This window comes from Physcomitrium patens, chromosome 4 (assembly GCF_059467195.1).
Source record: "Physcomitrium patens ecotype Gransden chromosome 4, ASM5946719v1, whole genome shotgun sequence".
NCBI classification, from domain to species: domain Eukaryota; kingdom Viridiplantae; phylum Streptophyta; class Bryopsida; order Funariales; family Funariaceae; genus Physcomitrium; species Physcomitrium patens.
In genome coordinates, this window is record NC_143413.1 from 12,115,072 (window position 1) to 12,134,004 (window position 18,933).

Genomic DNA, 18,933 nt, shown 5'->3' on the forward strand with positions numbered 1-18,933 from the left:
TTTGCTCATGTCATTTCTTGCAAAGGGGCAGCAGAGGCATGGAAGACTCTTTGCAACGTCTATGAGAGTAGAAATCTCTCCAATGTACTATGGTCAAGGCAAAAATTCTTCACCGTGAAGATGGAAGAATGTGAAGATCTCATGGCTCATGTAAATAAGGTAAAAGCACTTGCAAACCAACTTGCTGTTATTGACAAGCCTTTACCTGAAGAAGATGTTGTGATGACATTGCTCTCAAGCCTTCCGGACTCCTATTCCTCCCTCATTGTGGCATTGGAGTCAATTTCAAGAAAAGATCTTACTTTGGACTATGTCACGGCAAGACTAGCCCATGAAGTGACCAAAAGAAAGCAAAAGGAGTCTATTGGAGAGCAATCAGCACTATTCACGAGACCAAGTAAGGCAAGTACTTCCATTCAACGTAATCTTCCCAAAACTTGTTATATTTGTGGAAAACCAGGGCATTTTGCTAGGAATTGTTTCAAGGCAAAGAGAGGAGAAAGAGAGAATGCCAATAATGCTTTTCATGACCATGGAGGTGATGACTTTGCATTCATGGCAAAACAAACTTCTTCCATGCTTGATATGAGCAAATGGATCGTGGATTCTGGATGTACCAAACACATGACTCCATACAAGTGTTCATTTAACACTTATCAACCAATTCCAGCAACTAAGGTTTGGTTAGGTGATAATGGTATGGTACAAGCCATTGGAATGGGCACCATTGTAGTGGAAGTAGTGGTCAAGGGCATAAGCAAGAGGATCACACTCAAGGATGTGTTGCATGTGCCAAAGATGAAGAAGAACCTCCTTTCGGTGAGTAAACTTGTAAGTCATGGGTGCAAAGTGCAATTCAATATGAATGGATGTTTTGTGAGAACCATGGAAGGCAAAGAAGTAGCAAAAGGGATTAGAGATGGCAATCTCTATATTATCAATTGCAAGCGCATCAATGGAGTAGAGGTTGCTGCTTTTGCTGAATTTCCATCAAATGAAGATAAGGTGGGCATTTGGCATCAAAGACTTGGACATTTGAATGCCAAAAGCATGAAGGAGCTTCAATCCATGGTAAGTGGTTTAGACCTTGGCCATTCTACTATGAATCTATCTTGTGAAGGTTGCATTCAAGGCAAACAACATAGGACACCATTTCCTAGTGGAATTGCAACAAGAGCAAATCAATTGCTGGAGCTTGTGCATTCTGATGTTTGTGGACCCATGAAAACACCATCTATGAGTGGAGCAAGATATTTTGTCACATTTATTGATGACTTTTCAAGGAAGGTATGGATTTATATCATCAAGGCCAAAAGTGAGTGTTTTGCTAAGTTTAAGGAGTGGAAAGCACTTGTGGAGAAGCAATGTGAGCACAAGATTAAGGTGCTCAGATCGGACAATGGAGGTGAGTATTTGTCCAAAGACTTTGATGAGTTATTGAAGCATGAAGGTATTGCAAGACAAACCTCCACTCCCTATACCCCACAACAAAATGGAGTTGCTGAAAGAGCAAATCGCACCATTGTGGAGATGGCAAGGAGTATGATTCATGCTCAAAAGCTTGGATATGAGTATTGGGCGGAAGTTGTGGTAAATGCCGTATATACAAGAAATAGGTGTCCCACAAGTGCACTTGAAGGAATGACTCCCGAAGAAGCTTGGACTGGTAAGAAACCTTGTTTATCTCATATGAGGATTTTTGGATGCATTGCATATGCTAAAGTTCCAGATAGTATGAGAAGCAAACTTGATGCAAAGGGCACAAGATGTGCATTCCTTGGATATTGTGAAGGCACCAAGGCATATAGGCTCATGTGTTTAGACACCAAAAAGATCATCAAAAGTCGTGATGTAGAGTTCTTGGAGTATAAGAGTGCAAGTGAAAAGTGGGAGATGTGTCCAAGTGGGAGTAGTGGTGTGTTTGTGGACACATCTTCAATTTCAGCAAACAAAGAAGAAGATCAAGAAGAGCATTCTCAAAGTGAAGATGGAAATGAAGATATCATTGAAGAAGAGCCCAACTCTATAAAGACTTCAATTCCAGCAAGATACAACAAGGACAATGAAGAGAATGAAGATGAAGAATATCAACCAATGAATGAGAGAAGGAAGTGTATGAGCCATAGAAGGCAGCAAGAGGTACATGAAGGCTCATCTTCTTTGCATGAAAGAAGATATCCAACACGTGAAAGAAGACCTCAAGGTGAATGGTGGAAGAACCACATCTTTCCACAAGTAAGTGAAGATCAGGCCAATGTTGTTCTTCTTGATGATCCATTGACTTTGTGTGATGCAATGAGGTGTGGTGATGCAATGAAGTGGGAGATTGCTATGCAAGAAGAGTACAAATCTCTTATAGACAACAAGACATGGGAGTTGACTCCACTTCCACCAAATCGTTCAGCAATTGGATGTAAGTGGGTGTTTAGAACCAAGAGAGATGCTATAGGCAATGTTGTGAGGTACAAAGCAAGATTGGTTGCCAAAGGCTACTCACAAGTTGCTGGAGTAGATTTTAATGAGACATTTGCTCCAGTGGCCAAATTCACTACCATTAGAACTATAGTAGCAATTGGAGCATCAATAGACTTGGAGATGCATCAAATGGACGTCAAGACAGCCTTCTTGAATGGAGAATTGGAAGAAGACATCTACATGGAGCAACCTCAAGGATTTATTGATCAAGGCAAACCCAACCTTGTATGCAAGTTGAAGAAGTCATTGTATGGACTCAAGCAATCACCAAGAGCATGGTATCAACGCATTGACTCATTCTTTGTGAAGGAAGGTTTTATAAGAAGTGAAGCTGACCATTCTTTGTATGTGTTGCAAGCCAAGGACTTCTTACTGGTTGTGATCCTCTATGTAGATGATTTAATCATCTTAAGCAACACCATGGTAAAATTAGATTGGTTGAAGAAGAAATTGGAGAAAGAGTTTGAAATGAGTGATTTGGGAGAGCTTCATTATTGTTTGGGTGTGGAATTTACAAGGAATAGAGTATCAAAGACCATCACATTGAGTCAAAGCAAGTACATTGAAGAAGTATTGAAACGATTCAATATGCAAGATTGCAAGCCCATTGGAACTCCTTTGGAAGCCAACTTGAAGTTGATGAAGCTCACGGATGAGGAATATGCTGAAGTGGAGCATCAAATGCAAGGCATACCATACAAGGCAGCAGTAGGCTCACTCATGTATGCAATGGTGGGTACAAGGATGGATCTTGCATTTGCAGTAAGTGTTGTAAGTCAACACATGGCAAAACCAGGTCCTATGCATTGGGCAACCATCAAAAGAATCATGAGGTACTTGAAAGGCTCTTTGAACCATAAACTATGTCTTGGAGGAAATAACATTGCATTACATGGATATTGTGATGCGGATTGGGCTGGAGATACAAATGATAGAAGATCAACAACGGGCTATGTATTCTTTGTTGGAATGGGAGCCATATCTTGGAATTGTAAGAGACAACCAACCATTGCAAGGTCCACAATGGAGGCGGAGTATATGGCAGCAAGTCATGGAGCAATGGAGGCAATTTGGTTGAGGTTGTTGTTGGAAGACATTGGACTTGTGCAATTGGAAGCCACTCCATTGAGATGTGACAATCAAGGATGTTTGGCTTTTGCAAAGAATCCAAAGCATCATGCAAGAACCAAGCACATTGATATTCAACACCACTTTATAAGAGAGAAGATAGAGATGGGAGTTATTGATATGATGTATTGTGAAACCAAAGACATGTTGGCTGATTTGCTAACAAAAGCCTTGGTGAAAGAGAGACACAACATATTGAGTAAGGCATTAGGATTGATAGCTAATTGACCAATAGGAAAGTGGGAGTGTTGAAGGAAAGAACTCATTGAGTTGTTGCTAATGGTCAATAGAGTATATGAGTAATGAGGGATATCCTACAAGGTTAGTTGCTGGTCTATAGTGCCTTAGAATACAAGGAGAGGGCTGGTCCTAAGAGATATCCCATATGGGTTGTAACACATGGTACCTTGGTACTAGTATATAAGAAAAGGGTTGGCATGGGAAGAATCATCTCATACCACATTCTATTTGTGAAGTGCAACCTTGCTGGTCCTAACTTGCTTGTGTGGAGTTTGCTTTCTATGTTTCAATAAAGAGTTTGCCAAAAGAGCAAAAAAAATAAAATAACTCATACGTGAATATCAAAATGTCTTTTCAATCAACTTATCTAATTGGCATGCCATCTGATTAAGGTGCCTCCTTCCAAATAGATCTATTACTCAATATCAAATCAATAAGTCAACCAATTTATCACCTAACTCCAAATAAAGTTGAAGAGCTATAAAAGATATTAAATGAATTCTTAGAGAAGAGCCTCATTTGAAAAAGTACGTCACTATGGAAAGATCTTATGTTCTTTATATCCAAAAATTATGGTAGATTTTAGCTTTGCATTGATTATTGAGGCTTCAATAAGTAGACTATCAAGAATATATATCCACTTCCATGTATAGATCATCTTCTTGACCAACTTCAAAGTGTAATCATCTTTAGAAAATTGGACCTTTGTAGTGGCTATCAATAGATACCTATTGTAAAAAAAGATATAAAAAAATGACCTTTTATACATGCTACAATCATTTTGAATGGCTTATTTTACCCTTTGGCCTTATCAATGTTCTATCCTCCTTCATAAGACATATAAATAAACTATTTTGGAAACTTTTGGATAATTGTCTTCATTGATGATATCTTAGTCTATAATAAAATCCTTACAATTTATAAGCTACATCTATAGAAAGTATTGCATTGACTATGAGATAGTCATTTCTCTTTGGCTATTACAACTAATTCAATGTTGTTGTAAACCTGTCAAAAACCATGTCTTTGACTGTCTTAATATACTTTACGTAATGTAGCATCTCCTAAGCTACTGTAGCCAATTTCATTACGTACAATACAATGAGAACAAGTGACCATGAATCTCAAGATGTATTTATTGCAGATGCCTCAGAATCACATTACAGTTGTTGTCTTTATGGACCAACTTTCAAAGCAACTTTATTTGGCTACAAAGTACTTTGATATTGATACTTCAATATTTATATAGATCTTCTTCAACATAGTCTTTCATCACTATAGTTTATGTCATGTCATTATCTTATATCAAGATTTATACTTCACGAGGAATTTTTGGCAGTCTTTATTCAACCTATTGGATACACAACTTGACATGTCCATGGTCTTCCATTTTCAAACAGATAGAAAAAAAAAAGCATGTCAATTATGCTAAAAACTCACTATTAACTTATTGATACCAATAATTTGACAATAGAGGAGTTTATACAATGACTTACAAAAGCCTTGTAGGAGGTATGACACCACCTTTTTATCATATAAAATCAACATAGCGAAATGCAAATAACCACTAATAATACAAGACCTTTTGGAAAGATAATCAGGTCTTACTCTTTAATGCCAACTTTTTATATGCTATATCAATCTAAGTTCGTAAGTTGACACCTTAGTAGCTTCGACCTTTCTGCATTTTTATAGTGATTTCTAATATTACATATTACTTCAAGCTTTTGCCACATATTTGGATCCATCTAATCTTCCATGTTTTGAAACTTAAGAGGTTCATATTAAACTAAAGTGCTTCTCAGATTGATACCAACCACCATCACTATTCTTATTGAGATTGATGACGAACAAGAATATGAAGTAGACAGCATTGTAGAACATCACTACCTTCAACATGACAATAGATGTCTACAACTATAGGACAAAGTCTTCTAAAAAGTTTATCTCATCTACGACGCAATGTGAATACTTGTATAGAAACTCACATATTATCAAGAGACAATATGGAGATATCATTGGAAGCAAAACAAGGATGTTTTGCATTAGTAGAAGAGAATTAATTATAACATGGCATTTATATTATTAATATACAAAGATAGATAGTTTGAACTATTTTTAAAAAATTTATAGAAGTTTCTAAAATTAGAGCTATAGTGATAAAATTATATAAATATTTTTTTGAATGTGATAACTTTAAGTTATGCTTGGAGTCATTATCTTATTGAAAAATCACATCTTTCTCATAAATGCCAAATTTTTTAATACTAAGGAGCAAATATTTTTCAAGAATTTCCACAAATTTCTTGGCATCTATCTTTCCCTCAACTTCTGACATCCTCTTAATGCCATTCCATCTCATACTATTATATTTCCATTTCCATGCTTAATTATTTATTAGATCTTCTTGTCAAGCAAGCACCAATTTTTTTTCTTTTTTTATATATACTTTCTACCATTTGATCCAAATCTGTTGATTTTTGTCTCATCTGACCAAATAATCCTCTTTCAATCCTCCACAGTCCATTCTTTGTATTTTAGAGCAAAATTCAAGCGTTGGTCCCAATAGCAAGTAGATTGTAGTGGCTTTTTTTTCTTCACTGCCACTTTCATATTCCATTTCTTGAAAACATTTTGAATGGTTTAAATTGATATATGATTACTAATAATATTCTTAAATTTTTTAATAATTTCAATAATATTTTCAATCTTTTCAATATTGATTTAGTAAATAATTGTCCTTTCACCTATTATAGTGAATTTCATTGATCTATCTAATTTAAGATTTTTTATCAATAATAATATTTTTTATTAGCCTAAAAATAATAGTTTTATTGTAGCTAAATTCAGAAGCAATTTTGCTATAAGATTTTTGAGATTGAAGAAGAATAGAAGTGATGTTGTCTTAGAAAGAGCAAAAAATAGGTTTCATAGTTGTTTAAAGAATTGATAAGGACTTAAGAATCTAATAAAGAAATATATCAAGATTAAAGACAAAGAATGAGATTGATAGCAAAAGTGGTTCCAAAGACTCCTATTTATACTATAATCAAGGTTATAGAAGTCTATGGTATTTTCTATGGATATTTTTAGAAGTCTAAAAAAGTATTTGAAAGTCTATGGAACTTTCTAAAAGATTATAGAAGATTCGATAAATATCTAGAAGGTTCTAAAAATTAATAGAAGATTCTAGAAGGTCCTAGAATGTGATAATTTGGAATATATCCATGCAAAGAATTGTGATTAAGGATAGTGATTTTATAGCTGCTAGTAAATATTAATAATATCATTAGATTAATAATAATATTATCATAGTAAATTTGATGGTAATAGAATGTTGAGTAATTGATAGAATCCAAAAATTAGACACCACACTCAAAAAATTGTTTCAAAACTACTCCAAATTAGATTGGTCATAGCTTCACAATTATCTAATAGATTCTTTTCAATCTGAGCTTATTTAGTAGGTGTAAAGGAGTACTTTATTTGCTATACAAACTATGTGTCATTATTCACTTTAATTCATCTTTAATACACCATTCTTTCCAAAATATGTCAACATTAAAATATTTTTTTAAGTCATTATAGGTTGGTGGTCCACGTGAGATCTACCATCAAATATTCTAAAAGGATTTAAGGCAATTATCTACATGGGATCCACCTCCAAAATCTTCTACAAAGAGTGGTTATTTTGATGGAATCTACTAGTAGTGACATTCTAAAAAAAAATAGAATGATTGGATAAAGTATAAATAGAATTAGCCAAGGCTATTTGAGTATTTGGTTAAGTATGGCTTCAATTCTTTTTTCTCAGTAAAGTTTGATTTGTATTTTTTTAGTTTGTTCTATTTTATTCTCTTACATTATGATGAGATTTTTTTTGTTGCAGATAGAAAGGATTTTAAATCTTAAAGAGAATTTTGTCATGTTTTAAGATTGGTCCAAATGGTAGTTGAATTCTTTCTTAAAAATGAATTGAACAATCATATAGACAATGCTCTAAAAAAATATTTGTATTTTTTTTCTAAAAAAAGTCTTAATAATCTTGGTACTTAATTTAAATACCACTTCTTATCTTTTTTCCGTCAAAAATTGTTATGGTGTATATAGCAAAAAGCGTCATTTCTATTATAGCATGCATAAAAGCTCTTGCATCTATGAATAAGAGTTTGGTTGTATTGGACTTATATATTTCTACTTGACTACTAGAATCTTGGATTAAACTATGGAAAAAATCAAGATTATAAGAAATTCAATCTATTTAAGGATTATACTTCTTTAGCTATAAATCTTTTTAATATTGTCAAATCTTTTCTTACTTATTAAGAAGTTTGAAATATATAGTATCAATTTGCATAGGCTTTACTCTACAGGAATAAGTTTCTAAAAACTTAGAAGATATTTTTATGACTTGATTTATACCTCTACAACCAAATCTTTATTTTTGGTAATTTTTAAAAAGTCAATTATTGCATACAATGGCTTAAGCAATAAATTATTCCAATGAATTTGCTCTTATCATTATCAACAATAAATCCTTGATATTATTCTTTAATTTATATTAAAATTGATTGATAAGAGCTTTATCATTCCAATCCATACTAGAAGCAAGGTTTTGAAATTCATTAGCATATATGGTAGCTAAACGTAATCCTTGTTGTAAAGATACTAGCTTAGGCTCAACTATCTTTTTTTGATAATTTTTTCTAAATATTATTATAAAAATATTTAAGAATGAATTCAAATCATAAAATAGTTATGAATCTTTTTCCATCATAAATACAAATCAAAAAAGAATACTTCCAAATAAAAATTTATATATAAATTCAATTTATAAAAATCCATTAAGATATTAAAAAAATACAAATTTAAATAGAGCTTCATTTTTTATAAAAATCTTTAAAATTTTGGTCTTATTCTATTACACTTCTCCAAAATACTTATTATTGCTTTCTATATATTTGTAATAGTAAGACTTCATGGATTCAGTTATTAACTTGATCTACTTATTTTTCTCAATTTCATAATTTTTTTGCGTAGACTTTGAACTTTATCATTAATTTCTTCCATGGGCATAGGAATTGTACTTCTATGGTTTATGTTGAAATTACGTAAGATTTTTACCCTAAAAATATAAATAAGCTCCTGAAGTTCTATAATAGTTATAAATCTATTTTTATTTGTGCTTATTATAGCATCTATAATTTTTTCTTTTACAGATAAATAAAAAATAAATAAAATCAAATTAAAAGAGGATAATCAACAATATCTAATATCAAATGAAAATTTCTATAAAGCCAAATAGTCTACTCTCTTCAAAGAAAAAATCAATATTAAAAAAATCAAAATTAATTTAAAGGTAGATATTCCATAATCTTCAAAATACAATAGTATAAATAGAGTAATCCACTTACTTGTAAATCAAAACAAGAACAATGAATTAGCAATGTTGTCAAATTATCAAAGACATAAATCTTAAAGAATAAAAGATCAATTTATTCTTATGCTATTCAAAAAAGATTAAATAATCATTCTAAGATGGTATAATATTAAATTAAAATGGCTATTATCAAAGACAAGAAGATTAGAAATGTTGAAAAATGACCCTCAAAGTCAAATAAGCTAACAAACATTTAATAGAATGGAAGAAGTTTGCAACACAAAACTTGCTCTAGCCCAAAAAATAATCTTAAGTAGATTTGCTTACAACTAGTCTACCGCTAGCCTACCATCCCTTATTTTGGAGTCCTTTCTTAAATATGACATAGCTAGCATTGATGTTATGCATATTGAAAAATTCAAAAGGGACAACTTTATAGTTTGGAAATTTTAAATGAATATCTTATTTTGTATAAAGAAATTGTTGAAAATAGTGAATGGAATGACCTTGTAACAATCCTTCATTAATAAAGAAGAATAAGCTAATAAAGATACAATATATTAATTTTTTTAATTTTTACTATTGATAAAAAAAAAATCATGCATTAATTAATAAATTGTCACGCTTCTAGTTAAATAACGTGATGGCTATGTATAATTCATAAACAAATTCAACTTAAAATATGCAATTATTACAACAATAGTTCTTTGACATGCAGATAAAGTTGGATATTGAAGAAGTTGACCACATCTGTTCTATTGAGCAACTTGTACACTAATTCCAAAATTTGGGAGGATCTATTTGGATCAAGGCATGATCTAGAAAATCCTAAGTATTCTACGACAACACTTCTATCATCTCTTCTCAACATAAGATAATGTCCAAAAAACAAATAAATAATAAAATCTTTTGTATTTCATTTGCTAAAAGAAAAAAGACAAAATAAGATTTAAGAAGGCATAAACAAAGATGTAGAAAAAATTTAATTCACCAACCAAAGCCAAGATCAAGTTTCAAATCCAAATTAAAGACCTTTTCTATTGAAGAAAGAAAGAGACAATTTGTTAGAATTGATGAGTTTATGAAGAAAATCAAGTGCTAAAATGAAGAAAGAGGAGGTATTGAGAGTGAAAATGACTTAAAAATAGTAAAGATAGATCATTTTAAAAGATAAAAAATTATAGCATAAAGAAGTCTAATGCAAACATTGCCATTATTTAAGAATTTAATGAAGATGATAGCATGGTATTTATGGTACATGTTAATGAGCTTGCCAACAACTTTGATGTTTTGTATATAATCAAAGGCATAATAGCTTATATAATAGATCATTTAAACTAGTTTATCTTGTTAAATTTTATATTTCAAAGGCAATGGCCAATGACGATTGCTAACTATAGATGAATTTAGATGCAAGACATGAGCCACATTAACATATAATGTAAACTTGACAATATATAGAAACCACATCACATCCACCTTATCTTTTATATCTTAGAATTATATATGAATATTTTCTTTGTATGGCAAGCAGCAAACAAAAGATTCATTACTACATACATTTACTATACATGCTACCTTATAAGTTTTAAGAAACAAAAAATATATTTTAATAGGAATTTGGATTAAAAAAATATACAAGTTTAAAATCAAGGTTGAATGTCAAGCCGACCAAATCTATATGGCTATAATACAAGATACACATAGCAGATGTGATGAGAGAAATTCAAATCCAACACATGTGATAAAATCTTCAACAAGTATGATGGAATCTACAACATGATAAGTCAACACACAAGTGTCTCTCAAAACGGTTATAACTTCTACAAGCATGAAAGTGATTACTACATCTCTTTCTTACTATCAAAACATGACATCCTTAAGACACTAATGGCTATCATTTACTTAAGCAAAAACTTGTATAAAGGATTTTATTGATTTACTTGAAAATAAAAATCAAGAAAAAATACAAGAAGTATTGATAGAATCCAAAAAAGAAGAACAAATTGAAGCACAAATAGAAAGGCTAATCTTGTAGCATGAAAGATTTGGATATGTGCATAATATCATGATTGTGCATATATACATATATAATATTTTCCACAGATTAAACTTGCAAAAACATGCAATATTGGACATTCTATGTAAGAATTGTGCAATAGAAAAAAATGCTAAGAAGTCATTTCTAAAGTAGCAATCTTTATTGAAGGCTAAGAAATCAAGTGAATTTTTTCATAGTAATATATAGAGACTAATGAGCAAGGTTTTACTAGATACAGCCTATTATTTTGTCTTCTTTAAAGATGATTTCTTAAGAAGTTGGATGAATTTTAAAAATTTAAAGATCTCTATGCACCTATATCCTAACAAACAGGAAATTAAATCCAGAAGCTTTGTAGCAATCAAAGAGGTGAATATTTTAACCAAGAATTTATATAATTTTTAGTTGATTTGAGCATCCAACACAACTTTATAAGTTCTAACACTTTAGAATAAAAAGTAGTGCTGAAAGGAAATTTTTCTTATTAATAGAGTATATGCAAAAAATGCTACATACAAAAAATTTGACTCTAAACTTTTAAGAAAAAACAATCCAAACCTCTGCTTACCTCCTAAATCAAATATCTTTTCATATTAGGAGCTAAAAAACTCTATACAAATTCTATGCTAGACAAGTATCAATTGTGTTGCACTTATGTATTTTTAGATGCATTCCATACATATACATTTTGAAAGAAACAAGGAGCAAATTAAATCTAAAGTAAAGACCATTTTTGTTAGATACTGCACTACTACTAAAGCATATTGGTTTTGGAATTTGCAACAATAAAAGATGATAATAAGCTGCAATATAATCTTCGACAAGCTATCACTTCGTCAACAAAGCACCTCCTTAGAATTCTTACAGTTTTTCTTAATTAAATAATCTTTGATTGAATTATAGTTAGATAAGCAAGATTTATCTCCTATCATTAGATTAAATGAAGCTGCAATGCTTGAAGTTTTTAAAGTGATTAAGAATTTAATAATAGATAAATTATAAATTTTTGAGGAATAAAGTATAAATGATTCAATTAGCAAATCTCTATCAAGGACATGAATTTTAAAGAACTAAAAAATCAAGATACTCTTGTGTCACTCAAAAAGACTAGATGATCACTCAAAGATAATAAAATATTAAATTAGAATGGCTATTGTCAAAGACAAGAAGAATAGAAAGTCTTGAAACAAGACTAAGAACTAAAAAGATGTTAATAAGAATGAAAAAGGCTTCACTCTTATCTCTATACATATTATCTAACAAAGAATTAGGTTGTGATGTTCTATAGGACCTCCAATATGTGTTAACTTTGCAAGATATATCTTAACTTATAAAGCAAGTTTTCTATAGGTATGCCACATAATTAGTTTATTCTACAAGCTATCAATACGTGTAACATGTGGTTAACTTGTTGACGAAGTTTTTAACCTATCAATTAACTACAAACATGTATAAAATCAAAACTGCATCTATGAAGCTTTCAAGAAGCTTTTCTACATGATATTATGAAATTAATCTACTTTTACCTACTTCAACCTAATCATATAGATAATTTTTGAAATAAATATATATGTCTATGATAGTCTCCAACATATTCACCAGCTTGAAGCTCAACTACCAAAAACAGTCCATCACATGTTGTTCCAACACTCTTGTCAACACACCTTTTTCACATTCACACTATATTAATATATTTGTGAGACTATGTAGTTCCCAATCTTGCCTCAATCTAATTCATTCCAAATGATCTTAGTACTTATGAAGAAACACTTGTAAGTTCCAAAGTGGCCAAATGAAGGAAAGTCATAGAGACAAAACAAAAAATACTTTTGAAAAATGAAACTTGGTGGCCTCTTTTTCTATCTCCAAATCAAAAACCAATACATTGCAAGTAGATTTATAGAATTAAGACACACTTTGATGAGTTTGTTGCAAAGTTCAAGACACTACTTATTGCTAAGGAATACACACAATAGTTTGGATTGACTACCACCAAATGTTGAGCCTTGTGATAAAGTCTCAGTCAATCAATGTGGTACTTGCAGTCATTATTCAGCAATGCATGCTAATCATTCAATTTGATATACAAATAATGTTCTTGCATGGTTTACATGACACAGAGATATACATGCAACAATTGCATAGATTTAAAATCATAAGCCAAAACAATCCTCAAAAGGTATGTCTCCTACTCAAGAGCCTATGTGGCATAAAATAGTCTAAGCAGATCTGAAATCAGACATTTCACAAATTTCTCATGAAATTCGATTATGAAGCAATAAAAGTAGATCCTTACATCTACATTTCAATGTCAGAGCCGCAGCTCATCGTGACTCTCTTCATAGACAACGGCTCGGCCCACTTGCTCTTTAATAGTCCAATTGGAGGACCTCGTGCACCACATGGAACAACACTTTGGTATTACTCGCTTAAATGCTGACCCCTACGTTGAGCTTCATATTCTTCGCCTTCAAGCCAACGGACACATTTTCATCCATCAAGCGATTTACCTCCAATGGATATTGAGCCGCTTTGATTTCAATGAGTGTACTCCAGTGAGTGTACCTAGCGACCCCAACACTAAGCACGATGGTGACAAGGAGTCCCTTCGACCACAATTTTTCTACTCCACTACTGTGAGGTGTCTCTTAAACGCACAGACCCTCAGCCGTCCTGATATTAGCTATACGGTCAGTATTGTCGCACAGTTCTAAGCAAGTCCACAACGCCATCACTACCAAGTTATAGCGCAAATTTTTCACTATCTCGCGGGCACTTTTCACCTCACATTTTATTTCAACAGCACAACCAAGACGATGTTGCTCGAAGGATATGGACATGCGGACTATGTTGCAGATGTCACAGATTGGAAGTGTCGCATAGATATGCTGTTCATGCTCAATGCAACACTTGTTTACTGGTTTGGTAGAAAGTAGAATTGTGTTTTTATCTCTCCTAACGAATCCGAATATGTGGCAGCAGAATCTACTACGAATGATATCATTTGGCACTACTAGCTCATTACAAACTTGCATTACAAACAGAGTCAAGCTACATGCATCCTCTTCGATAATTAAAGTGCAATTTGGCTTATTCACAACCCTAAATTCCACCATCAAACAAAGCACATCGACGTAGTTTATCATTTCAAACGTGAGGATAAATAATTAGATGATATCAACATCCAATATGTCAATGCCACGGCTCAGTTGGCAGATTTATTCATGAAAGCATTGTCTTTTGATCGCTTCTACTTGCTTAGTGACTACATTTTTTGAGGGCCCTGTCAATCTCGCAAGACTTCCGACAGTGTACAGACCTTGCACTTTACAAAGCAATACGAGCAACTCAACCAAGCCTTCAAGATGCGCTTCCTTTAATTGAGGACAGTGCTGAGTCCTTGCAAGTGCATCACGACAGTAGTGATCACTTTTCCAACATCGTGAAATGTGAGAAGTACCACCCAGCAAGCAGGAGGAAGATATGATGGCTTCTTCTAGCCAAGATACTCGCAGATGACGTTGCACCCTTGTCGTGGAGAGATGGAGAGTTTCTTCATGGACAATCTGTGCGTGTCCATTAACTGAAGATATGTGCAACCCATCATCCCGATGCGATTGAACTAGCAGCAAAGGTAAGACAAGAGGCCCGTCAAGGTTCTCACAAATTGCTCATCATACAACTCTAGGAGCTTGTCTAGTAACAACGTCAAGTTGATGGAGAACACACCACAATCAACAAATCCATCGACCATCCTCATCGCAACGTCAAAGAGTTGCCCTGTCATCATCTGCTCGCCATCCATGTAATAACAACAAGTTGTATCTTGTACTTTGCAGCAACAACGTCGGAGAGCATCAAATCATCAACAATGATGATGTTAATTGTCTTGCAATTGAAGAATAAAATAGCGAGAAGGTGGAGGTTCTACATCTTCGCTTGATACTCAATCAAACTCGTAAGACATAATACAAGATGCCCTGCTTTGAGCGAAAGGGAGCAAGCAAAAACTTCCATCTTGTGCACAACTCGAAGGCCATCTGTATGCTCGTCACACAAACAACTTTGAGGATGAAGCAGCTCAGGTGCAATACAATTTTGATAACTTTCACAGGACAAGATGCCATTCACAGAAGACGTAGTTGGTCACAAAACGGAACGAACAGAAATATTTTATCTTCACATTCTCCACTTTTCAATTTCGGTCTCACTTTCACTGGAGATTGCTACTGACAATTCCATCTTGGAAGAGCTTGAAGATACTAAGAGCGTAATCACAAGTCAAAGTGGATTCTTTGTCATCAACATAGAAGAACATGTCAGTGATAATGACAAACACAATGTCACGGTTGATTATAAATGTCAAAACATGCATACCATCAAAATGAGTGACGAAAGTATTGTTGAAGTTCATACAACCAAAAGTACTGCTTTTCCCCAGCATCAAGAAGCACGCTATACTCTATCGATACGTTACACTCTGTCCATGCATTGGCATACTTCAGTAGTACCAAAAGTTGTCAACTTGAAAACGAATTGTAAATAACTTGACATTCACTGTCCGCTTGAACTTATGCCTAGTAAGATCCACTTCTAACCGGCCGGGCAACTCGAAGAATGAGCCGCACGCTGTGACGAAGGCCTCTGTCTACTTCACTCGTGGGTCACGCGCCACGCCTAACTTGGACTCGAGTAGAGTAGACCTCCTTAAACTTTCGTCAAAACGAGTGACGAGTCGTCTGCATCCCCTTAAACTTTGTGAAAGCAACAGGTATACACGAGTCGTACAATCGTTTAGAACCACAATCATTGAGGCACATCCCCAACCGTGCAGACTACATTCGATGCGACGTAAAATTGAAATATTCTCCAAGCTTACTGTTGCCAGGCTCACTCCAGAGGTATTAGGGTATTTCCCAAAAATTCCAAATTCTCAATGCCCTACTGATAAGTGTTTTAGAGTTGCCATCGCAAGTGTGTGTTACAGATTTACTTATTTCAAAGTGCGTATGAGCTATTAAAATCCTCAACACATGTCGAGGGTGTACTCAATGTTTATATCTGCAGAATGTGGGGTAACGATGTTGATCACTTTAGCTCATCATTTACGTGCCGTTACTCTTCGCCACTCTGATATTTGCGTTGTCGGTGCTTGGCTGGAGAACATTGCGTCACGAAACCAGTGCCAACTCTTTGGCACTGTAATCGAATTGCCTTGTTCAGCGTCGACTTTGGGTCTCAAATGGCTAAGACCCTTGTGGGAATTTACTCTGAGCATGCATGATGATGCGTGTAGATCGAATGGTTTTCAATTTGTAGCTTTGTCCTTCTCTTCTGTTGTTAACTTCTCTGAGGATGTCACCGGTTACGACAACGCACACCGCACACCGCAGTTGACGTATTATGTTCGATTGCCTCAGATACAAATCCAAATCCTCATTAGTGAAATTTTAGCCGAATGCCTTGCGGGGATCCGTTCCAGTGTACTGCCTCATCTTTGGGCGTCTCATATCTTCTCCAGTGGCGGACGCCAAATGCTTTGGAAGGCTCAATATGCTGCATTTCAAGCGACGTCTTCCAGGTGTTTCAAACACAGCTTCTGTCACAGCCTATCATGAGACTGTTCGCTCTTGTGGAGTTTGGGGGTACGGCATCATTCTTCAGTTCAGGTCTCCAAATGTTTTTCCTCATTGCATATAGCAAATAGGTAGAACGAAAGTATTTGTTTGATCATCATTAGAACGATGCCCCATTCCTCTGCAACCAAAATCGTCAGATAACATTCACTCTCATCCACGGCGATGCCGTCTAAGAGGGTGTCCTAAAATATCTGGGTTTGTATATCACCATGCGATATTTGGCGATAGACAACACTGAACTCGTGTCATAAATTGAGTGGTAAGGATCCAGGATACATGCATGTGACAAAGTTACATGGATACCTTTCTTCAGTTCAGGTCTCCAAGTAGATTTCCTCATTGCGTAAAGCAAATAAGTAGAACGAAAGTATTTGTATGCTCATCCTTAGAAAGACACTCCCATACTGTGCTAAGACCACGTTCGTCAGATAACATTCACTCTCATCCACGGCTAGGCCATGTAAGAAGGTGTCCTAAGATATTTGCGTTTGTATATCATCACACGAAGGCGGCGTCCCAGATAACCAGACCTCTACATAAATCACATGAATTCAGAAAGAACGCAGCTTGTTTAACATCATGAAACATCAGCCAAAGTGATGAAGCAAAGGTGTTCTCGTCATTATTCACTGACGTTAACCGATAATCTAGACAATTGAGGAGCATGAGACGGTGCATCAGATTGTCAGAGGTGTATTTTGCTTCCACACGTACGCTTTCGGAGTGTAGAATAAGTTTACAATCATCACAGGCACGTTTCAGAACCCCGCTCCGCTCGGACTTCTTGTGTAGCTTTCAGAAACCGAAATCGGTCGATGACAGACAATCAACATGGCATCATTTCAGTCCGCCCGTCTGCTTTTCATCGTCACAAAGCCTGTAGCACTGATAATCAACGCACTCTACTCGAATAATCCTGAACGTATAGACTTGTCAACGAACTGTGAGTAGGAACATTTGACTCCGAGGTTACAGGAAGCCTCAGGTTGGTAAGATCCACCTCTGCTACGATCTAGCATTCTTATTTAACGCCAGAAGTGTCTTCAGAAATCTAACTCTCCAAGAGAGTACGAGTCCATCCCGCTTGGGCGCTGGTAAAGAGTGCGGCCAGTTCATTCGCGTGACGATCCAGAAACACAAACCTACAAAACCAGGCTCAGAGATAATGAACATTGTTTCGGCACAGACAGCCTTTGCTGCACTTAGAAGTCCAGACATATATGTTATTCCTCATCCTAGCAGAGGAACTCCTCAAAAACCCTAAAACCACATCCATACACAACCACGCAATGGGAACTATCCCACCATGACTCCAACCAAGGCTTATCGAAGGTCGATAGGGTTAGCCATCACAGAACGACCCTAAGCACGACGTTATCGAGGTCGGCTCCACAGAAGCGCAATTGCTGTACAGCGACAAACCTAAAAACTTGTTTAAGGCACGTGACCAGTCTGAGAAACGACCCAAATCTACAACTCCTCATGGGGACTCAACCTGCACAGCTCCCGATCAAAGAGGAAGAAGAGAACACACACTGTAAACAATAGGGATGGCAGTATAAATCCTTGGAGTGAGGGATCACCCCCTGGCCAGCGAAGGCCACGGCGGCCGCCGCTGACCTGACCACCCACAAATTCAATTAGGGCTCACGATTGGCACCCGCATCTGCGATGTAATTGTAACTTGGTTTTGTGGATGAAGGTTTTCAGATGTTGGATGCTCGATGGATGATTGCTTTTCGGGGGCATCTCATCGTTTGTTTTTTGAAGTACGCTCATTGTTTCGCCATATTCGTGCATTCTTTGTTGCAGGCTCGTTGGCCTGTGGATGGATTTTGTTTATTGCCACATATGTTAGTGATTTTAGTTAAGTATTTTTCGAGGTGATCTAGCATGATTTTTTACTTTTATTAGTAGTGAAAGGGCTTCTTTGCTTTACTTCCCTGATGACTGTGGAGATGTTACTTTTCGAGTCTACTGCAGCTGGGAGTTGTGAATGTGAAAAAGTTGAACATAGCTGCTGACGTTTG

General features: G+C 34.8%; 2 non-coding genes across 2 annotated transcripts; both read right to left on the reverse strand.

The window, feature by feature from the left end:
- Positions 1 to 16,918: 16,918 nt before the first annotated feature.
- Positions 16,919 to 17,008, reverse strand: LOC112281968 (small nucleolar RNA Z159/U59). Its single transcript, XR_002969730.1, has one exon. It is a non-coding gene; the product is annotated as a small nucleolar RNA Z159/U59 (small nucleolar RNA).
- A 198-nt stretch (positions 17,009 to 17,206) lies between these two features.
- Positions 17,207 to 17,296, reverse strand: LOC112281964 (small nucleolar RNA Z159/U59). The gene has a single exon (XR_002969726.1). It is a non-coding gene; the product is annotated as a small nucleolar RNA Z159/U59 (small nucleolar RNA).
- Between the last annotated feature and the right edge of the window lie 1,637 nt (positions 17,297 to 18,933).